We start from the raw sequence: 24,955 nt of genomic DNA on the forward strand, positions 1-24,955 counted from the left end.
GAGAAGTGTGAGAACAATTTCCAAGAGTTGAAGCAATGCCTTATTACTGCACCAGTATTGAGTCTTCCTTCAGAGGAAGGAAAGTTTGTGGTATACTGTGATGCATCAAGGATGGGTTTAGGCTGTGTGTTGATGAAGAATGAGAAATTTATAGCTTATGCATCACAGCAGCTGAAGGAGTATGAGCAGTGGTATCCTACACATGATCGGGAACTGGCGGTAGTGGTATTCGCACTGAAGGTGTGGCGACATTATTTGTATGGGGAGAAGTGCGAGATATACACTAACCACAAGAGTTTGAAGTATTTCTTCACCCAGAAGGATTTGAACATAAGGCAGAGACGTTGGTTGGAGTTGGTAAAGGACTACGATTTTGACATTCTTTACCAACCAGGGAAAGCCAATGTAGTGGCAGATGCACTGAGCCGCAGAGGCTTGGGGCAGTTATTTAGTTCTGTTCAGATTTCCAGAGAGTTGGCCGATGAAATGACCAGGGCAAGGATAGAACTGGTGGTGGGCTGATTGGCCAATGTTACTTTACAGTCAACCCTACTAGAGCGGATCAAGGAGGGTCAATTGGTGGATGCGTAGTTGCAAGAAGTTAGAGAGAATGTCTTAGCAGGGGTAGCTAAGGACTATTCTGTTTCTGAGGTTGGTATGCTTTGGTATCAGGGGCAGATTTGTGTTCCAGCTGATGTAGAGATCAGATGAGAGATACTAGATGAGTCTCATACTACGCCGTACTCGCTTCATCTGGGTACCATGAAGATGTATCAGGATCTACAGACATTATATTGGTGGCCCGGAATGAAGAAGGATGTGGTGGAGTATGTGGCCAGGTGTTTGACTTGTCAGCAGGTGAAAGCTGAGCATCAACAACCAGCGGGGTTGCTTCAGCCTTTGGGCATTCCTGAATGGAAATGAGAGGATGTTACAATGGAATTTGTGAGAGGTCTGCCCAGGACAACGAGACTATATGACTTGGTGTGGGTGATAGTGGACAGATACACCAAGTCAGCTCATTTTCTACCAGTGGTTCCTAAGACTATTGTATATGATCGAGACCCTATCCCTCCAAGGTTGGGGGTGCTCTGCAAAAAGTCATGGGGACTCAGCTAAAGTTTAGCACAGCCTTTCATCCTCAGACTGATGGAAAGTCTGAGAGGACGATTCAGGTGTTGGAGGATATGCTTAGGGCGTGTGTGATTGACTTCAAGGGATCTTGGAGTAAGTATCTCCTATTGATTGAGTTTTCATATAACAATAGTTATCTGTCCACGATTGGAGTGGCTCTATATGAGATGTTATATGGGAGGAAGTGTAGGTCGCCCATTCATTGGGATGAGATGGGGGAGAGGAAATATTTGGGGTCGAACATGGTTCAGAAGACAAATGAAGCTGTTGAGAAAATCCGAGCCAGAATGCTTGCTTAACAAAGTAGACAGAAAAGCTACGCTGCCCTAAGCGTAGAGATGTGGAGTTCCAGGTTGGGGATGATACGAACCACACCAACACTGTGATGAAACCCGACACCAAATATGGCACAGCCACCAAGAACACACGAAATTGGGGATGAAGAACCACGACCCAATGCTTAGCCAAGCACGAACCTTGGTATGAGGAAGACGCCACAAACGGGGATGGGAATCCGTTTGATAAGTCAGGTTGAACGCCACAAGGAACCCCTTGATAAGTTCAAAAGTTTCTTCAAGAACTCAAGAAGAAAAACACTCACAATTTTCATTCCACATAATCTGCCCTTTCACATTGTTTAGGCAGTCCTTATAAGGACGAAAATTACATGAAAACAAGACCCTTGGTCTTCCTAATGAAAGCACCATAAACAAGACCTTTCGGCTCACACAACTCTTCAGCTCACAAAACAAGACCTTTCGGCTCACACAACTCTTCAGCTCACACAAGTCAAGTGTTTGACTTTTCACAAAATAAACAAAGACTAAATAAAAAATACAAGATGACAAAATACAATAAGACTCATCAAGCTCCTAAACTGAGTCTTTTGGCTCGTGCCCTCGTCACCAGACCAACTGGAACTAGACTTGGATCTTTAGTCTTGGTGTCCTCATCATTCCCCCCCTCTTGAGAAGGATTTGTCCTCAAATCTTCATCTGCATCAAAAGGACTCAAATCAAAAACATTAAAAGTAGCACTAACAGTATATTCACCTGGTAAATCGAGTCTGTAGGCATTGTCATTGATCCTTTCTAGCACTTGAAACGGACCATCTCCTCGAGGTAGCAATTTGGAACGTCTTTGTGCTGGGAATCGCTCTTTCCTCATGTGTACACATACCCAATCACTGGGGTCAAAAACCTGCTTGTGACGACCTTTGTGAGCATCAAGTTGGTTAGTGTTTAAAAGAGCCTCCTTAACCTCACTTTTTTTTGCATAAAAATTATTCTGTTTTCTCTCTAATTTTCCCTCAATGATCGAACTCTTTTCTTTCTTTTCTCGCTCACTTGATTCAACCCTTTTCTCTCTTTGTCTCTCTTTTTTCTCACTCTCATTCATCTTTTCACTCTCCTTCTTTTGCTCACTCAATATTTTTTTATCACTCAATTTTTGCAACCTCACTTGGTCTTCATATACTTGCTTTGGCGTCAATGGAGCTAGAGTGATTGTTCGTTGATGGAACGTGAATGAGTACTTGTTGGTGAAGCCATCATGCTGGACTCGCCGATCAAATAGCCAAGGCCTTCCTAGAAGGAGGTGTCCAGCTTGCATGGGAACCACATCGCACAATACCTCATCCTCATACTTGCCAATTCGAAATGATACCAGCACCTGTTTTGTAACCCTCACTTCACCACTATCATTCAACCACTGCAACTTGTATGGACAAGGATGTTTAAGCGTTGGGAGCCCCAACTTCTCAACCATGGAAGAACTAGCAACGTTAGTACAACTACCTCCATCAATAATCACACTACATACCTTGTCTTTCACATGACAACGAGTGTGAAAGATGTTCTCTCGCTGCACCTCTTCTTCCTCTTCTTTTGCTTGCAAATTCAAGGCTCGTCGTGTGACTAGTGCAAGCATCTCACCAGATTCTGGCCCATACTCTTCATCATCGATAGAAGCATCTTCCAATGGTGGCATGTCAGCAAGATCATCTTCATCTTCAGAATCGAGCTCGCCACTTTCTCGAATCACCATAACTCTCTTGTTTGGACATTGGCTAGCTATGTGTCCTCGCCCCTGACATTTGAAACACTTTATCTCACTAGAACGGGACGAAGTAGGGGCTGTTTTACCTTGAGGGGTCGTGGCTGGTTTTGCTGTAAAGGATGAAGTAGGTTGGTCTTCTTCCTTCTTTGGATAGTTTGACCGCCAAGGTGTTGCACTTAAATTGTGTGGGCTCGGTCTTGGCTTTGAACTTGTACTACCCCTCTTGAGCTGCCTCTCAACTTTGATTGCCATATGCACCAAATCTTCCAATTCCACATAATGGTGTAGCTCAATTGGATTAGCAATCTCTCGGTTCAACCCATTCAAAAACCTTGCCATGGTTGCCTCCCGATCCTCTTCAACATTGGCTCTAATCATAGCCATCTCCATCTCCTTGTAATACTCATCAACACTTCTGTAGCCCTGACGAAGACCCTGCAACTTAAGGTAGAGATCTCGATAATAATGAGGTGGTACAAACCGTCGCCTCATCACCCTCTTCATGGCCTCCCATGTGTCAATAGGGCGATCTCCACTCCGCCTCCTGTTGATGCACAACTGATCCCACCAAACAATAGCATAATCAGTAAACTCAATGGCAGCAAGTTTTACCTTCTTCATGTCGGAGTAGTTGTGACAATCAAAAACTAGCTCCATCTTCTTCTCCCACTCAAGGTATGCTTCAGGATCACTCTTCCCCTGAAATGCTGGGATTCTCATTTTGATATTCCCCATATAATTATCTACCTGGTTCCTATCTTCTCTATTCCCACCATACCTCCTATGGTTACCCGCCGACATCCTATCAAACTCATCATCAGAAACTACCCCTTCTAAATCCCCTTCATTCTCATCCTCCCTTTGGTGTACCCTACCCCTCCTTGGTCTCCGTTGTGCCCCCTCTTCTACCCTATCCAACCGCTCATGTATTTGCTCACACGCCTCCCTCAACATCCTCCTCATCTCCCCCATTAAAGCTTCAATTTGTAGATTTGGAACTGTAGGTGGTGGAGCGTCATTGCCTGCATTTCTTTCTATATTTTGTGACATGATGGAGAATCTGCAAAACAATAAGGTTAGACAATTATAGAAAGGACCTCACTGCACTCCCTCACGTGTTTCACTCAAAGAAAATGGTCACTCAAGTACACTCGTGTTTGCATTCAATGATGGCTTTTACCCTCAAATAAGCTCACACCTCTGCCTTTTTCCACTCTATTTTCTTCTTTAAGCTCTTTGAAAACTAATGAAACGGTGATATGGAGGTTCAAGCAGCCAATTCTACCAAACAAATCAAATGAAAACCGATGAAAAAGTGGCGAAAAATGGTGATTTTTGGAACACTTGTGTGGGGTTTTGGCAAAAGGGCCTCTAGACTATGGGGAACAAGAATAGAACAAAAAATTTTAAGAAGGGTTTCCAGACTCTTTTTTTTTTTTAGTCTCGGATCCTCTTGGTTTTCTTTTCTTCTTCTTTCTTTCTATTTTTTTTTTCAAATGCAGGTACAAGACACAAGAAAAATCAGAATTGGTGGAACTACAACAATTCGAAAACAATACAACTCGGATTGCACAAAAGTACAAGAGTAACTCATGCAAAATTTAGATATTTCACAACAAGAACAAGAGACCCCAATCCCAATTTCGGATTTCACAATAAGAAAAAGAGAACTCAATCCCAATTCGGATTTCACAACAAGAACAAGAGAAAAAAAAAACTCGATCCCAATTCAGATTCTCAATCCCAATTTCAGATTTCACAATAAGAATAAGAGAACCTCAATCCCAATTTCAGATTTCACAATAAAAATAAGAGAAAAATCAATGCCAATTCGGATTGCACAATAAGAACAAGAGAAACTCAATCCCCATTTCAGATTTCACAATAAGAATAAGAGAACCTCAATCCTAATTTCAGATTTCACAATAAGAATAAGAGAAAACTCAATGCCAATTCGGATTGCACAATAAGAACAAGAGAAACCCCAAAAGCAAATTCGGATTTAACAACAAAACAAGAGGACTCAATGAAAATTCGGTTTTCACAATTAAGAACCCTAATTCAAGATTTTAGAAACGAAAAGAAAACAAAATAGGGGAAATTTCAGAAACCCAAATTCGATTGCACGATTTGAACAAAGAAACAATCTGGAATAAAGAGATTAACTATAATGGTTTCAGATTTATAGAAGGAAAACAAGAACAAAGACTAAGAAAATCAAGAACACGAATAGATAGATTTATTATTTTTTTTTATTTCAGAAACCCTAAAATTGAAATACGAATAGAATAGAAACACAAATGAAAGAATAAAAAAAAAGGATAGGCCAAACCGGATGATCCTAAGCTCTGATACCAACTGATACGAACCACACCAACACTGTGATGAAACCCGACACCAAATATGGCACAGCCACCAAGAACACACGAAATTGGGGATGAAGAACCGCGACCCAATGCTTAGCCCAGCACGAACCTTGGTATGAGGAAGACGCCACAAACGGGGATGGGAATCCGTTTGATAAGTCAGGTTGAACGCCACAAGGAAGCCCTTGATAAGTTCAAAAGTTTCTTCAAGAACTCAAGAAGAAAAACACTCACAATTTTCATTCCACATAATCTGCCCTTTCACATTGTTTAGGCAGTCCTTATAAGGGCGAAAATTACATGAAAACAAGACCCTTGGTCTTCCTAATGAAAGCACCATAAACAAGACCTTTCGGCTCACACAACTCTTCAGCTCACAAAACAAGACCTTTCGGCTCACACAACTCTTCAGCTCACACAAGTCAAGTGTTTGACTTTTCACAAAATAAACAAAGACTAAATAAAAAAATACAAGATGACAAAATACAATAAGACTCATCAAGCTCCTAAACTGAGTCTTTTGGCTCGTGCCCTCGTCACCAGACCAACTGGAACTAGACTTGGATCTTTAGTCTTGGTGTCCTCATCAGGGGACCACGTGTTTCTGCGAGTTTCACCACTGTGAGGGGTGATGAGATTTGGAGTAAAGGGCAAGCTGAGCCCTTGATTCATTGGACCTTTCAAGATTTTAGAAAGGATTGGACAGGTGGCTTACAAGTTGGCCTTGCCACCATCGTTGTCGGGAGTTCATGACGTATTCCATGTTTCTATGTTGCAGAATTATGTCTCAGATACGACACATGTGCTGAAGTATGAGGACTTGGAATTGCAGATAGATTTTTCTTATGAGGAACGACCGATTCAGATTTTAGATCGGAAGGACAAGGTTCTACGGAATAAGATAATTCTGCTTGTTAAACTATTGTGGAAGAATAGCAGGGTCGAGGAAGCGACTTGGGAGCTTGAATCGGTGATGCGGGATCAGTATCCCGAGCTATTCACGTAAATTTCGAGGACGAAATTCTCAGTAGGAGGGGATAGTTGTAACGACCCAAAAATCACTAGTAAGGCTTAAGGGCCTTGATTAGTATGTTGGAAGGACATAATTGGTTTATGTGTGAATTAAATAATTTAATGCATGATTCTATGATAAGCATGCTTATATGAGTACAAGCTTATATGAAATGCATGTCTACGAGTATTAGTATGTAGGTAGGCCCTGTTTAGCATAAAGGGGTATATTTGTAATTTTAGCCCGTTGAGGGCATAAATGTGATTAAATGTTATAATTGTGAGGACCACATTATTATGTGGATATATCTGCAGCATGCGACTTGAGGCGATCCTAGGGAGCCAGTTAGCGGGGAAGTCACAACGGGACCCAATACTTGGCTCGGGGAGAGTGAAGGGGGTATTTTGGGTATTAGATGGTTATTTGGGTTATCGGGCTATGGAAATAAATAATTGGAGATATATTTGAGGTTAGGAAGCCTAGGAGGGACTATTGGGGAAATTTACCATTTTGCCCTTGGAGACGTTTTTGGTACCCCGAGCCTCGGGATTGACTTAATTGGTTAAGGATGGATTAAACAAAACTAAGAAAATAGTAGAACTTACCCAAACTGACCCTTTTCTCTTTTCTCTCTCTCTCAAGGGAAACCACATAAACAAAAGAAAAGCTTGGCTGGAAACCAGAGAATTGAGTTGAAGTTTTGGAGATTAACCCAGTAGTAGCTAAGGAATCCAACCAGGAACTGAGGTATGCCTTGAGTTATGTTTTTTGGTCATTTGATTTTGTAGCTTTGGGCTGGATTCTAAGAGTTCCTGGGTTTTGAATTTAAGACTGAATTGAGGCTAGCGACTTGGGAGTTAGCTCAACAATTTCTTGGAGGATTGGTTCTTCAGTGAAGGTAAGCTCTAATTTATGGTTTAGTGTCTGAATTTTGTGTTTTCTTGGCTAGTTTTGATGTTCTTGAGCTTATGGGTTCCAAAGATTAAAGTATAATTTTGATGAGTTTCTAAGCTAGGTTTTTGTTGGGTTATGCTATTGGAAACATGTTAGAATGTTTGTGATAATTGAATTGTGTCATTAGGATGGTTTTGGGTGGATTGGAGTGAGGTTTGAGTGTTAAAAATGGTGGGTTTTCTGGGTTCGAAGGGGTTGGGCCGTGGCCCTCTGGAGCAGATGGGAGCTGAGGAAGAGGGGTAGACCGCGGCATGGGGAATGTTGGGCCGCGGCCCGTGTCTGTTGACTGGTGAGGCTGGGCCTCTGGATAGGGGCGGGCTGCGATATAAGAAGCTTGGGCCGTGACTCTTAAGGGAATTTTTGGCCTTATGGAGATTTTGGGCGCGGGAACCTAACCTAGGGTGCTCGGGATCGATTCCACTACCGTGTTTGGTGGAATTAGATGTCTCGGAGGCTAGAACTTAGTCCAGAAACCTTTATACAATTATTGATGGAATCCCTTATCTTGGTTGTGACTAGGTGTAAGCTAGGGCTTGGGAAACGGATCGTGCTCAAGTGTCATCTCTCGTAACCAGAACACTTGGAATTAGAGGTAAGAAAACTGCATCCGGTTGTGAGCTTATAGCTGGACTAAGGGCTCCCTATTTTTGTATGCGTTATGAAGGATGGTATTATGCCATGTGAATAATAAACAAACGACCTAAGAGTGCCGAAGTTTACATTGGTGCACAGGGCACGACTCAGCCACTGGTAGCTGAGGACAGCTTAATATTCACTGAGCTCGATTTAAGCAGACCGGAGTCAGTGGGGTAAATAGAGGGTGCGACCTAAGGGCGTCGACCCTGATTATCATGTGATTTGGTTATCATTGTTAATTAATTAATATGACATGATGAGTGGTTGAGTATTAGCTTGTGGATTTCCTAATTGTATCTATGGATTAAGTGAATAGTATGGACTGCTAAGTGTATGAGCATGCTTAAAGAGTTATTTGATTATTATCATTGTTTGTGCTATGATGTTATGTTTTCTTGCTGGGCCTTGGCTCACGGGTGCTACGTGGTGCAGGTAAAGGCAAGGGTAAGCTTGATTAACCCTGACTAGGAGAACTCTAGAGGCGGAATGTACATGACTAGCTTCTCAATCGCCACAGTTGAGGGAGGGACAAGAACAGGAGGTCCACAAATGTTTGTTTTGCCCGTAGAGTGGCTAGTGGTTGTTTATACTTTGGAAATTTTGTAAATTGACCTTTAAATGTTATTTCTTTTGGGATCCCATGTTCAAAATGTTCATTTATATGAAATGTATCTTTTATGACCAAAACCTTTAAACTCTAGTTCACTAATGGTTTTAGTGACACGTTTTCAACTAAGTGACTTGATAGCAAGTCCTGCACCTTTATAAATACATAGTGTAACGGTCTTGGCTACCCAGGGCGTTATAGTGCAAGTGGGAGTTTGTTGGGGTTTTATGCCCTAATTAAAACCCAATTTCTTTGTAATCTCATTTATTATCAATAAAAGAATAGAAATCATTTTTTGACTTGGTCAATCACTTTGCTCAAATGTTTTATTTTCATGATTATTTGTTTAGTATAAACTTCTATTAAATACCGATCATATAGCTAATCGTATTTATAGTGACGTAATTACAGTGGAATATTAATATGATTATATGTTCAAATATAAGTTAGTCCTAAGATTAGTCAGTGCACAAGATTTACACTGACTTTCCAATCTACGATATGTTCTACTTACACATCATAGTGTTATGTTCTTTCTAGAACATTATCAAAGTAGATAAGATCGGATGTATTTGTTACATCAGATTGGACTGATATTGACAATTGATAGGATAAGTAAACATACCGTTATTATCTATTCTATTATAGTCATATCATATAGTTGACCATAGGTCAATTCAATCTCAATTCTGAGTAGTTAGTATTATAACTAATTGTCTTATTTGAGTTCTTTGACTTGTTCGTTACCAGCTTACCCTACGGACTAGCCGATACTTACATCTTGGGAACTCAGTTGTATAATTGAGTGGGAATGTTAATCATAGATATGAACATCTATAGTTTCTGATGAAGAAGTGAAATGATGGTTTCCTTTTAGTTTGGTTCAAGATGCTAAATGATAGACATCTCATTTTAGTAATTAATATTAGTTTACTTAAATATCATTTACAAGGACCTAAGTGTTTTAAGGATAAAATACAAAGAGGGGTAAAACAGTATTTTAGTCCCATCTCATTGTAGACCGTCTATAGAGGATTGAGTGACAATTATGGTTGTAACAATGGATAATTAATAGTGTATCTATATTTGTTATAGAGCGTTCTATGATTCAAGAATGCAATTCCAAGTCTTTAGTAGAGTCATGAGGAATTAATAAGTTAGTAAATTTATTTGTTAGATTTATGATAACTTATTGGAACTTGATTTCATAGGCCCATGGTCCCCACTGTACCTTGGATAAAATCATCTAGATAGTCTCAATTAATTGATTTAATTATCGATTAGAATTATCAAAGTTGACCAGATCAATTTTGGATAGTTTCAGAGAGTTATGTAATTTAGAGATGAAAAGAGAAATTAAGGCAGCTTTATTAATTAAGATAAATTGGTATCTAAATTAATAAATAATGTTAAATCAAGGTTCAAATTATAAATAATTAATTTGATAAAGGATTTAAATAATTAAATCAATAGAAAATAATACATGCCTTGATTTTAAGTCCAACATGCTTGTAATTAAATGGGAAATTTCACGGGTTTAAAGCCCATGATAATTTCGACCTAGGGCTGATATTATCTATTATTTTATTGATTTTTTAATTAAATTAAATTGCCTAATTGAGTCTATAAAAGGAGTGCTAAGTGAGAGATGAAATCAGGTTTCTGAAACATAAGTTTATGAGAAGATCAAAAGATCTATTAGGTTTTAGATTCTCTCTACTGCATAAGTCCTTTTCTAAGCCTTCTTATTATTTTTCTTCTTCTCTCTGTATCTATCTCATGTGTTGAGAATTGACCACTCTAGTCTAGGTGATTCTAAAGATACTTTGGAAGGTTGTGAAGAAAATTGAAGATCGGTTCAGTTTCTTGGTAATACTCTTCGACAGAAAGGATATAAGGGTTAAAGAAACTGAAGGAAGGACTCTATTATTCCGCTGTGTATAATGTAAGTATTATTATCATTATTTCTCTTTAAATTCAATTTTAGAAACATGTTCTAGGTTGTCTCATATTAATTTGTTTAATATTGGATCTACATGAAAATAAATAAAGATCCTGTATAAGTTTTCCTAACATGGTATTCTTAGTCCCATTGTTATCCCCATGAACACGAAAGGCTCCTCTCCATCTGGCTTGAACACCACAATTTTCTTCTTACAATCAATGGTAGCATTGTACTTTGTCAACCAATTCATTCTGAGGATAACATTAAAATCATTAATGCTAAGCTCAATCAAATCTACATATAACTCACTACCATCTATCCTTAAAGCCAAATGTTTAATTTACTTCCTAGATATTTGATGAGGACACCAAGACCCAAGTATCAAGTCAAGTTCCAGTTGGTCCAGTGACGAGGGCACGAGCCAAGAGATTCAAGGAAGAACTTAACAGCCTAGTCCACAAAGTCCTAAAACAAGAGGAGACCGTGGTCAACATTGAAGGAGAACAAAGACTTGTCTTACTCATCAAAGTTGACTGAGTTTAGGAGCTTAATGAGTCTTTTTATTTTTAGTCACGTTTTTTAGTCTTTGTTTATTTTGTGATAAGTCAAACATTTGACTTGTGTGAGTCCAATAGTCCTTTTGTCTTTAATTTTCGGTTTTCATGAGGAAGACAAAAGGCTTGTCTTTAATTTCGGTTTTCATTAGGAAGACAAAGGGGCTGTCCTTAATTTTTCGGTTTCATTAGGAAGACCAAGGGTCTTGTTTTCATGTAATTTTCGTCCTTATAAGGACTGCCAAAACAATGTGAAAAAATCAGATTATGTTGAATGAAATTGTGAGTTTATTTCTTCTTGAGTTCTTGAAGAAACTTTTGAACTTATCAAGGAGATTCCTTGTGGCGTTCATCCTGACTTATCAAATGGATTCCATCCCCGTTTGTGGCGTCTTCCTCATACCAAGGTTCGTGCTTGGCTAAGCATTGGGTCGCGGTTCCATTCCAATCTCGTGTGTTCTTGGTGGCTGTTCCATATTTGGTGTCGGGTTTCGTCACACTTGTTGGCGTGGTTCGTATCAGTTGGTATCAGAGCTTAGGATCATCCGGTTTGGCCTATCCTTTTTCATTTTTTTTTTCTATTCATTTCGTGTTCTTATATTAGGATTTCAAAAAAAAAAAAAAAAAAAAAAACATCATCTAGTCGTGTTTTGAGTTCTTTGTCCTTGTTCATTTGTTGTGAAATCTGAAACTATTCTAGAGCTTGTTGATTTCCCTATTTCAATTGTTTCCTTGTTCAATCATTCCCTTATTTCCAAAGTTTCGTGAATTAGGGTCCTTTGTAATCCCCTATTTTGTTTTCTTTTCGTTTCTGAAATTAAAAAAAAAAAAAATCTATCTATTCGTGTTCTTGATTTTCTTAGTCTTTGTTCTTGTTTTCCTTCTAAAAATCCGAAACCATTATAGTTAATCTCTTTATTCCAGATTGTTTCTTTGTTCAAATCGTGTTCTTATTTCCTTGTTTATATTAGTTCTTTGTGAAATCCCTTGAAATCCGAAACTAATCAACTGAACATCTTTCACACTCGTTGTCATGTGAGAGACAAGGTATGTAGTGTCATTATTGATGGAGGTAGTTGTACTAATGTTGCTAGTGCTTCCATGGTTGCCAAGCTGGGGCTTACAACGCTTAGGCATCCCTGTCCATACAAATTGCAATGGCTGAATGATAGTGGTGAAGTGAGGGTTACAAAACAGGTGCTAGTCTCATTTCGAATTGGCAAGTATGAAGATGAGGTGTTGTGTGATGTGGTTCCCATGCAAGCTGGACACCTCCTTCTAGGAAGGCCTTGGCAATTTGATCGGCGGGTGCAGCATGACGGCTTCACCAACAAGTATTCATTCACATTCCGTCAACGAACAATCACTCTAGCGCCTTTGACACCAAAGCAAGTGTATGATCAAGTGAGGTTGCAAAAATTGAGTGACAAAAAGAAAATGAGTGAGCAAAAAGAGAGTGAAAAGATGAATGAGAGTGAGGAAAAAGAGAGACAAAGAGAGAAAAGTATGGAATCAAGTGAGAGAAAACAAAATAATTTTTATGCAAAAAAAAGTGAGGTTAAGAGAGCATTGTGTACAAAACAGCCCATGATTTTACTCATGTATAAGGAGGCTCTTTTAAATACTAACCAACTTGATTCTTCGCTGCCAAGTGTTGTTGTGTCTATTTTGCAGGAATTTGAGGATGTGTTTCCTGAGAAAGTACCACATGGATTGCCACCTGTTCGAGGAATAGAACATCAAATTGATTTTGTTCCAGGTGCTTCCATCCCAAACCGACCAGCCTACAGAAGTAATCCTGATGAAACAAAGGAATTGCAAAGGCAAATTGAAGAATTGATGGAGAAAGGGCATGTGAGAGAAAGCATGAGCCCTTGTGCTGTTCCAGTGATTCTAGTTCCCAAGAAGGATGGAACATGGAGGATGTGTGTTGACTGTCGAGCCATCAACAATATAACGGTAAAATATCGACATCCCATTCCTCGTTTAGATGACATGTTAGATGAATTGCATGGCTCTTGTGTGTTTTCCAAAATTGATCTTAAAAGTGGGTATCATCAGATACGTATGAAAGAAGGGGATGAGTGGAAAACTGCTTTTAAAACTAAACATGGATTGTATGAGTGGTTAGTCATGCCTTTTGGACTAACTAATGCACCTAGCACTTTCATGCGCTTAATGAATCATGTATTGCGTGCTTTCATTGGAAAATTTGTGGTTGTGTATTTTGATGATATTCTTATTTATAGTAAGAATTTGCATGACCATGTTTTGCATTTGCATTCTGTTTTGGATGTTCTTAGGAAACAGAGTTTATATGCTAACCTCAGTAAGTGTACTTTCTGCACCGATAAGCTTGTTTTCCTAGGCTTTGTTGTAAGTGCTACAGGTATTCAGGTGGATGAAGAAAAGATCAAAGCCATCCAAGAGTGGCCGACCCCTACAACTATAGGTAATGTTAGAAGTTTTCATGGACTTGCTAGCTTCTACAGGAGGTTTGTGAAAAATTTTAGCACCATCGCCGCACCACTTACAGAAGTTATCAAAAAGAATGTGATATTTAAATGGGGTGAAGCTCAAGAGGAGGCATTTCAGCTACTGAAATACAAGCTTACTCATGCTCCTTTACTTGCTTTGCCTAACTTTTCTAACACTTTTGAAGTTGAATGTGATGCTTCTGGAATAGGTATTGGCGCTGTTCTTATGCAGGATGGGAGACCGCTTGCATACTTTAGCGAAAAGCTAAGTGGGGCTGCCCTCAATTACCCCACCTATGACAAAGAATTGTATGCACTAGTGCGTGCTTTAGAAACATGGCAGCACTATTTGTGGCCAAAGGAGTTTGTGATTCGCACAGATCATGAATCCTTGAAACATTTGAAAGGCCAACACAAGCTCAACAAGAGACATGCAAGATGGGTTGAGTTCATTGAGACATTTCCTTATGTCATTCGCTATAAACAAGGTAAGGAGAATGTGGTTGCTGATGCCCTTTCTCGCAGGTATGCCCTAATCTCCACTCTTGATGCTAAATTACTTGGGTTTGAACACATAAAGGAGCTGTATTCTGCTGACCATGATTTTGGGGAAATTTATGGTGTTTGTGAAAAATCTGCTGAAGGAAAATTTTATAGGCATGAGGGTTTCTTGTTTAGGGAGCATAGGTTGTGTGTACCTAATTGTTCTTTGAGAGATTTGCTAGTTAGAGAGTCCCACGGGGGAGGGTTGATGGGACATTTTGGAGTTGCTAAGACCCTAGCTATGTTGCAAGAGCACTTCTTTTGGCCCCACATGAAACGAGATGTTGAGCGAATTTGTGGAAGGTGTGTCACTTGTAGGCAAGCTAAATCAAGAGTTCAGCCAAATGGCCTTTACACACCCCTACCTATCCCTAGTTCACCATGGGTTGACATTTCAATGGATTTTGTGTTGGGTTTACCTAGAAGTAAGCGTGGGAGGGATTCAATCTTTGTGGTTGTAGACAGATTCTCTAAGATGGCTCATTTTATTCCTTGTCATAAAACTGATGATGCCTCTAACGTTGCAGATTTGTTCTTTAGGGAGATTGTGAGATTACATGGTATGCCTAGAACAATTGTATCAGATAGGGATGCCAAGTTCTTAAGCTATTTTTGGAAAACATTGTGGGGAAAACTTGGGACAAAACTATTATTTTCTACTACTTGTCACCCTCAAACCGATGGTCAAACAGAAGTAGTTAATAGGACCCTATCCACCTTGTTGAGGGCTATCATAAGTAAAAAGATTAAGACTTGGGAAGATTGTTTGCCACATGTTGAGTTTGCTTATAATCGTTCAATGCATTCTGCTACTAAATTTTCCCCATTTGAAATTGTTTATGGTTTTAATCCTCTAACTCCTTTGGATTTATCACCTTTACCTGTTTCTGAGCATTTGAATTTAGATGGCGAGAAGAAGGCAGAATTTGTGAAGAAAATCCATGAGAGGGCGCGACTCAACATAGAGAGAAGGACTGAACAATACATTAAGCAAGCTAACAAGGGTCGTCATAAGCAGGTTTTTGAGCCCGGTGATTGGGTATGGTTACACATGAGGAAAGAGCGATTCCCAACACAAAGGCGTTCAAAATTGCTACCTCGAGGAGATGGTCCATTTCAAGTACTTGAAAGGATCAATGACAATGCCTACAGACTCGATTTACCAGGTGAGTATAATGTTAGTGCTACTTTTAATGTTTATGATTTGAGTCCTTTTGATGCAGGTGACGATTTGAGGTCAAATCCTTCTAAAGAGGGGGGGGGGGGGGAATGATGAGGACACCAAGACCCAAGTATCAAGTCAAGTTCCAGTTGGTCCAGTGACGAGGGCACGAGCCAAGAGATTCAAGGAAGAACTTAACAGCCTAGTACACAAAGTCCTAAAACAAGAGGAGACCGTGGTCAACATTGAAGGAGAACAAAGACTTGTCTTACTCATCAAAGTTGACTGAGTTTAGGAGCTTAATGAGTCTTTTTATTTTTAGTCACGTTTTTTAGTCTTTGTTTATTTTGTGATAAGTCAAACATTTGACTTGTGTGAGTCCAATAGTCCTTTTGTCTTTAATTTTCGGTTTTCATGAGGAAGACAAAAGGCTTGTCTTTAATTTCGGTTTTCATTAGGAAGACAAAGGGGCTGTCCTTAATTTTTCGGTTTCATTAGGAAGACCAAGGGTCTTGTTTTCATGTAATTTTCGTCCTTATAAGGACTGCCAAAACAATGTGAAAAATCAGATTATGTTGAATGAAATTGTGAGTTTATTTCTTCTTGAGTTCTTGAAGAAACTTTTGAACTTATCAAGGAGATTCCTTGTGGTGTTCATCCTGACTTATCAAACGGATTCCATCCCCGTTTGTGGCGTCTTCCTCATACCAAGGTTCGTGCTTGGCTAAGCATTGGGTCGCGGTTCCATTCCAATCTCGTGTGTTCTTGGTGGCTATTCCATATTTGGTGTCGGGTTTCGTCACACTTGTTGGCGTGGTTCGTATCAATATTACCACCTCCCCGGTCGGTAACATGGCCCTAAACCCGTTAACATGTGTTTCATAAGTTCTATTAAATCTATCCACTATTCTCTTAGCAATAAACGAGTGAGTGGCACCAGAATCAATTAAAACATGACAATCAATTCCAGCAATAAAAATTTGACCTGAGACCACAGAAGTACATGCTTCTGCCTAAGGCTTTGTGAGAGTGAAAACACGTGCTGGCACCAACTTGTCATCCTTCTTAGGTTGATCCTTAGCACCTTATTGACTCCTCTGTGGGTAGTTTCTCATGATGTGCCCTTCCTTACCACAGTTGTAACATGCATTTGTCTAACATTCTCCTTAGTGGCATTTCTTCCACTTTCCACATTCTTGGTACATACCCCATTCCTTATTCCTAGGGTGATTGTTTCCCTTATTATCTTTCAATCTTTTATCCTGACTTGTCTGTCCTGCATGGTCACTTCGTTTCCTCTTCTGGTCATTTGAGTTATGATTCTGAGAGGTGTTCCTTTTTTCCTCTCTTTTAGCCGCACCTTCTTTCACAATCTTGTCTTCCATTCTCTCTGTAGTAAGAACTCTTTCCAGAACCTAAGTATATGTATTGTTGCACCCTACTGACACAATCACCACGTCTCTGGCAATCATGGGCTTCAAGCCGCAAATGAAACGATCTACTCTTGCTGCGTTAGTTGGCACTAAGTCTGTCGCGAACTTGGCAAGTCTGTTAAACTTCAATGCATACTCAGCCACCATCATATTCCCCTGGATCAAAGTAGCAAACTCATCCACCTTTGAATCCTGTACAAAAACATTGTTGTACTTGTCATTAAATGCTTGCTGAAATTCTGCCCAGGTCGTTGCAGTAACATCTCTTGCCTGAGAGATCACTTCCCAACAGATCCTTGCGTCCTCTCTTGGAATGTTAGTTGTACAAGCTACCCTGTCATTCCTTCTGACTCGCATGAAGTCCAGAATTGACCCCATCATACTCAGTCATTGTTCAACCATCAATGGATCAACTCTCCCTTCGAACATTTGAGGATGTTGCTTCCTGAATTTTTCATACAATGGCTCCAAATGATTGCCAGCTTCCGAAATAGCTATGATCGGTGCTAAGGGTTATTGAATGTCTCTGATTACTGGTGCTGGTTGAGCTTGTTGCTGCCTTACTTGCCTCAATTCTCTTAACTCTTTCACCTGCCTTCTCATGTCTTCTTGCATGGTAATAAACCGCACTTCCAACATTTGGTTGGTAGTTTTAGGATCAGTGTCGCACCTATTTCCCCCATCAGTTGGTTGAGGGTTGCAATTGTTGTTAGCTCGTGTTAGGCCTCGCAACAGGTGGGTTTTCGAGGTTGCAGTTAACCCTAGCGTTCCTTCGTACTGATCTACTAGAAGATATGATTGCAGTTCGTTCCTGAAACCAACATCGTATCTTAGTGCAACTTTTCTAAATTAGGAATCAAAACATGCTTTTAATCCATCAAACCACAAATCTCTATTTATTCATAAAGCCAAAATATCATGATATATCCATCATTCACAAAGTTCATAAACCAAAGCAAGGAAAACAAATCAAACTAAAACTATAGCACCCTACCTCCTTAGAGCCATTACTAAGTGAGTTTTAAACGTGCAATTAACTTGCTAATCGAGGTTTTAGGTTAAAAGTGTAGCTAAACTGTAATAAAAATCATATAATTTGAAAATGTAACCATTCATTGAAAGTACAAAGCGTTATACATTTGGGATCCCAAAATACAGTTTAGAAATATTTACAACTCAAAATATGATTAAAGTTGATTGAACGACAAAATTAGGTTTAATACAAAACATCTCCCAAAAATACCCCTGGCCGTGGCAGCCAGGCAGGCCGAACATGTACACGCCGCTTCACGCTCTCCGTACTCATGGTTGATCGACCTTTCCCTTGCCCTTACCTACACCATAGAGCACCCGTGAGCTGAAGCCCAGCAAGAAAACTCCACACAAGCAATCAACATATGCATAACTATCAATTAGCATATAACAAAGCCACCAACAGGCTAAACACATAACGGTCATGCCGTCCCAGGCGCTTTACCAGGCCCTGGGTTCACGGTCTACACCGTGAAGATTTCCCAGGTATCCAATAGGGGTCTCACCCTCGCAACTTGCACTCCGCGTGCTTAATGCTGCTCCCGGCCCCTTGCTGCACTCGGCCTTCGCTGTTCCCAGTCCTTGCCGTACATTTACAGATATGCAACACATAGCATAAACTTAACAAATACTTAAGCAAATACAAACATAATTAATAGGGCTACGCCCTGCAGCACAATCACATAGGGTCGTGCCCTACAATACAAACTATAGGGCCACACCCAGCTCTACGGGTACAAAAGTTTTCTTACCTGTGTCCCAAGCTTCCCGAGCTTTGATATCCCAAGCATAGTCCTCTAGTCCGAGCCTCACTGAAAACCTAGTCACAACGTATCAACAACATCCATCTATCAAGTTCTAATCCATTAAATAACTTTAGGTTATAATTCTAGTCTCCGGGACCTTGAATTCTATCAATCTTGATGATAAAATCCATTGCAAACCTTAACTTTTGGATTCCCGAGCCTAAAACCTTCTTGGGGTCCAAAAACCCACTAAGTGCCGCGGCCCCAAGGCCCTATGCCGCGGCCCGCCTCAACCAGAGGCTCAGCCTCCCTTTTCTCCCTATGCGTGCCGCGGCCCAACCTATAGGGCGCCGCGGCCCGCCCCTCTTCCTGGCCTCCAATTACTCTAGAGGGTCGCGACTCACTAAGAACAATGCCGCGACCCGACCCTTTGAACCCAGAAAAATCCCCCATTTTCACAACTAAAACCCAGCCAATTTACCCCAAAATCAATCTAACAACTCAATTTAATCACCACAGAAGTTCTAGAATGGTTCCACAAGCAAAACTTAACAAACTAATCCCAAAAACTCATCTAGATAACCAAGAGTGATCCATCATTCAGCTTACATGCATAAACTTACAACTCTAACAAAACTCAGTTTAAACTCAGTTAATTTAATACCAGGCTTCTTACCTCAAGGATGAATTCAGGCCACACTTGCTCTTCAATTTCCCAAGCTTACTCCTCCACAATTCAAGCCCTTAGATTTATGAATTCCCAGCTCAATTTCCCCTAGAACTTCCTTCAGCCTTTAAGCTTCTAAAGAGAGAAACACCAAGTGACAGGGAGAGGGTCGGTTTAGGAAATATTCTAAGTGTTTCTTATGTTTTGTTTTACTTATCCTATGTCACTTAAGTTACCTCCAAGGCTCGGGGTACCAAAAACGTCCCCGAGGGAAAAATGGTAAATCTCCCCGATATTCCCTCCTAAACGTTCTAACTTCAAATATAATTCCAAATATTTATTTTCATAACCCGATAACCCAGTAAAATGTATAATGCTCGAAATACCCCTCGACTCGCCCCGAGTCAAGTTTCGGGTCCCGTTGTGACTTCCTAGCTAAATCGCTCCCTAGGACTGTCTTGGATTGTGCATCTCAAATATATCACCACTCACACGTGGTAAGGATCACAATATTCACAAATACTACATTTATGCCCTCAACGGGCTAAAATTACAAACATGCCCCTAATAACCAAATGGGGCCCACATGCATATTTAATTCACCTAAACATGCATTTCTAATCACATACTCATCAAATTCACATATTAAAATAATAAATCACTTATTGCCCTCCAGGCATGCTAATCAAGGCCCTAAGCCTTATTAGAAAATTTGGGACGCTACAACTATCCCCTCCTTACAGAAATTTCGTCCTCGAAATCACCTGAATAACTCAGGATATTGCTCTCGCATATCTAACTCAAGCTCCCACATCGCCTCCTTAACCCTGCTGTTCCTCCACAACACTTTTACCAAGGCGATGGTCTTGCTCCGCAAGACTTTATCCTTCCGATCGAGAATCTAAATTGGCTTATGCTCATATGATAAATCCTAGTCTAGCTCCAAGTTCTCATAACTCAATACATGTGTTGAATCTGATACATACTTCCAAAGCATGGGCATGTGAAAAACATCATGAACCCCTGATAGAGCTGGAGGCATCGCCAATCTGTAAGCTACCTCTCCAACCCGTTCCAGAATCTCAAAGGGGTGAACAAACCTAGGGCTCAGTTTGCCCCGAACACCAAACTGTTTCACTCCTCTCAAAAGTGAAACCCTAAGGAACACATGGTCACCGACTTGAAACTCTACGCTCCTGCATTTCAAGTCCGAATAACTCTTCTGGCGACCCTGGGAGGCGAGCATTCGAGCTCTAATCTTTTCAATTGCCTCATTGGTCCTCTGAACCATCTCAAGACTCAAGTATCTCCTCTCACCCGTCTCATTCCAATGGATAGGTGATCTACACTTCCTCCCATATAACATCTCATATGGAGCCACTCCGATAGTCGCCTGATAACTGTTATTGTACGAAAACTCAATCAAAGGGAGATACTTACTCCAAGATCCCCCAAAATCCAGCACACAGGCTCATAACATATCTTCCAGTACCTGAATCGTCCTTTCAGACTGTCCATCCATCTTACGATGATAAGCAGTACTAAACCACAATTGCATGTCCATAGCCTTCTGTAGACTCTCCCAAAACATGGAGGTGAAGGTGGGGTCCCTATTGGATACTATCGACCTCAAAGCCCCATGAAGTCAAACAATTTCCTTCACATACAGGTCGGCATACTGCTCCACAGTATAAGTAGTCCTGACAGGTAAAAAGTGGGCGGACTTGGTATACCTATCCACAATCACCCACACTGAATCATGCTGTCCCACGGTCTTCGGCAAACCAACCATGAAGTCCATGGTGATATCCTCCCACTTCCACTTTGGAATCCTTAGAGGCTGCAATAACCCTGCTGGCCTCTGATGTTCAGCCTTTACCAGCTGACAAGTTACGCACTTGGCCACATAATCCACCACGTCCCTCTTCATTCCCGACCACCAATACAAGGCTCTCAAATCTTGGTACATCTTCTTCGTACCTGGATGTAAAGAATAGGTAGTGGTATAAGATTCATCCAAGATCTCCCGCCAGATATCAGAATCCATTGGAACACAGATCTGACCCTTATACTTCAGTAATCCCATCTCCGAGATAGAGAAGTCCTTAGCCGCCCGACTAAGACACTCTCTCTGTGCCCTCTCAACTGGGGATCCTTCCCATGCGCTTCCTTGATCCTCTCAAGGAGTGTAGATTGAAGAGTGATGTTGGCTAACTGACCAACCACTGGCTCTATACCTGCTCTAGTCACCTCCTCAGCTAACTTATCAGATATATGCCTCGAACTGAACAATTATCCTGGGCCCTTCCGACTCAATGCATCAACCACTACATTAGCCTTCCCAGGATGGTATAGGATATCACAATCATAATCATTTACCAATTCCAGCCACCATCTCTGGTGCATATTCAAATCCTTCTGAGTAAATAAGTACTTCAAACTCTTACGGTCGATGTATATCTCGCACTTCTCACCATATAGATAATGTCTCCAAACCTTAAGTGCAAATACCATCGCTGGCAACTCCAGATCATGCGTGAGATATCTTTGTACATACTCCTTTAGCTGTCTCGATGCATAGGCTATCACATTTCCGGCCTACATCAGCACACACCCTAAACCCTGTTTGGAAGCGTCACAATAAACCACGAACTTCTCATTGTCTGTTGACAGACTCAACACTGGAGCGGTGATCAGTCATCGCTTTAGTTCCTTGAAACTATTCTCACACCTATCTATCCACACATACTTAGTCTTCTTTCTCGTCAATTCAGTCAACGGTGTGGCTATCTTGGAGAACCCCTCAACAAACTGCCGATAATACCCTGCCAATCCCAGAAAACTCCTAACTTCTGGTACACTGCTCGGTCTAGGCCAATCTCTCACTGCCTCAATCTTACTTGGGTCAACCAGAATCCCCTCCTTACTGACAATATGGCCCAAAAACGTGACTTGCGGTAGCCAAAACTCGCACTTGCTGAGCTTAGCATATAACCTATGCTCTCTCAACCACTGCAATACCAAATGTAAATGCTGCTCATGCTCTGTCTCTGACTGAGAATACACAAGTATGTCGTCAATAAACACAATCATAAACTTTTCCAAATAGTCCTTGAAAATCCTATTCATCATGTCCATAAAATTTGCTGGGGTGTTGGTTAATCCAAAGGACATAACCAGGAATTCATAGTGTCCATATCTCGTGTGGAAAGCGGTTTTTGGTATGTCCTCCTCTTTAATCCTTAACTGATGGTAACCTGACCAGAGATCAATCTTAGAAAACACTGTCTTTCCTTGTAGCTGGTCAAATAAATCATCGATCCTAGGTAATGGGTACTTGTTCTTAATGGCCAACTTGTTCAGTTCCCTGTAGTCAACACACATCCTAAGAGATCCATCCTTCTTCTTAACAAACAACACTAGAGCACCCCATGGCGAGAAACTCAGTCTGATGAACCCCAAATCCAGTAACTCCTGCAAATGAATCTTCAATTCCTTCAACTCTGCCGGAGCCATTCTATAAGGTGTCTTAGATACTGGCTCCACCCCTGACACCAACTCTATAACAAACTCAATCTCCCGTTGTGGCGGCAACCCTAGTAGGTCTGTTGGAAATAAATCTAGAATCTCACATACCAATCTAATCTCACTCGGTCCCATCTTCACAATCCTAGAGGTATCCACAATGTTTGCTAGGAATCCTATGAAACCCTCCTGCATCAGGTCTTTATCCTTCAGTGCTGAAATCATAGGTACTTGCGGTCCCACTAACTGTCCCCACAAATACAAAGGGTACCTCCCCTTCTGGTTCAAAAGTTACCATCCTGCGCTTGCAGTCAATTGTCTCCCCATACTTCGATAACCAATCCATCCCTAGGATCATATCGAAGTCATCCATCTCTAACTCAATCAGATCAACAGACAACTCCCTACCGTCTGTCTCTACTGGCAATGCTCTAATCCATATCCTAGAGACTACCAGTTCCCCAGTTGGCAACAAAGTCTGAAAACCCCTAGCATACAAATCACTAGGTCTACACAGTCGATCTATCACTCTAGAAGACACAAATGAATGAGTAGCTCCTGAATCAATCAATGCAGTATAAGAAGAACCAGCACTAGAAATCTGACCTGTCATAACCGAGGGGCTAACCTCTGCCTCAGTTTGAGTCAAGGTGAATACTCTGGTAAGAGCGAGACTGTCGCCCTGCTTTGGCTCCTCTTTCCTGGCTTGTGGGCAGTCCTTCTTCAGATGATTGATATTCCCACAGATAAAGCAAGCCCTGATCCTGCACTCCCCCTGATGTCGTCGTCTGCACTGAGGACACACTGGGAAACTCCTCCAGTTGTCAACCCTGCCCCGACGGTTGCTAAAAGCACCCCGTGCCCTCCTATCTGAGCTAGGAGGAGCAAAAGAATCTGGGGCCTTTCTCTTCTGTTCAATGGGGCCACTACCCCAACTAGATCCAATAAAAGGAGGCATCGTCCTCTTGGCATCGCGCCTAGCAGCGCCCTTTCTCCATATCTAATCCTCGACCCTCTCAGCAGTAAGGACATTGTCCACTACCTGAGCATATGTAGTAGTCCCTAGATCCAAAGTTATCTTAACATCACGGGTGGTCATGGCATTCAACCCCCGTACAAACCGATCCCTTCTTGCCGCATCTATCGGCACCAAATCTGGTGCAAACTTCGCCAACCGGTCGATAAACTTGTCAACCTTCGCAGCTTGGACTGCAACAATATAATATTTCTCATTGAAAATGTTTCTGAACTCTTCCCAGGTTATAACTGCAATATTTCTTCTCCGAGTCACTACATCCCACTTGATGCGGGCATCCTCTCTAAACATGTAGCTGGCATAAGCTACCCACTCATTCCCTTCCACCCTCATGAAATCCAGGATGGAGGAAGTAATATTCATCCACTGCTTTGCGCGTAGTGGGTCTGGTCCACCCTCGAAGGTGGGAGGATGCTACTTCCTGAACCTCTCATACAAGGGTTCCCACCTATTTGCCATAACAGGCTGAACTGGCACTAGCGCCACAGCCTGCTGAACCTGCAACCCAATGCCCTGAGGAGGGGCGTGTTGCCTCAGCTGTCGAAGTTCTTCCTCTATTTGATGCAGTCTGGCTTCCATTTCGGCAAACATCTATTGCCAATTTTGTGGGGCAGGTGGTGACCCTGGTTGTCATCCTCGACCCTATTGTCGCAGAGTCTAGATGATTGTCGAGGCATCTCAACAATATGCCTGCAATCAATGACGCCGCTCATCAGGCATGATAACAACATCCAAAACCACCTCCCAATTCACACTAACCCACCATAAACAACAATCCACACAACACAAATAACATACAACATTCAAGGGGCCATGCCCTAGCATCATGCATATGTTAACTCATTCATCATGCTCTATATAAAACAATCAGGCAAACAGGGCATCTAAACACATAATCAAGCATATAATTCAATCATTACCAACCAACCCTGAGTCGAGCTTGTCACTAAAAATGAGCATACATCTTCGGTCAATCTCCAGGAACCATAAACCTTGGCTCTCTCTGATACCAAGTTGTAACATCCTACCACCTTAGAGCCGTTACTAAGTGAATTTTAAACGTGCAAT

Source organism: Humulus lupulus, chromosome 1 (genome assembly GCF_963169125.1).
Source record: "Humulus lupulus chromosome 1, drHumLupu1.1, whole genome shotgun sequence".
In the NCBI taxonomy this organism is placed as follows: domain Eukaryota; kingdom Viridiplantae; phylum Streptophyta; class Magnoliopsida; order Rosales; family Cannabaceae; genus Humulus; species Humulus lupulus.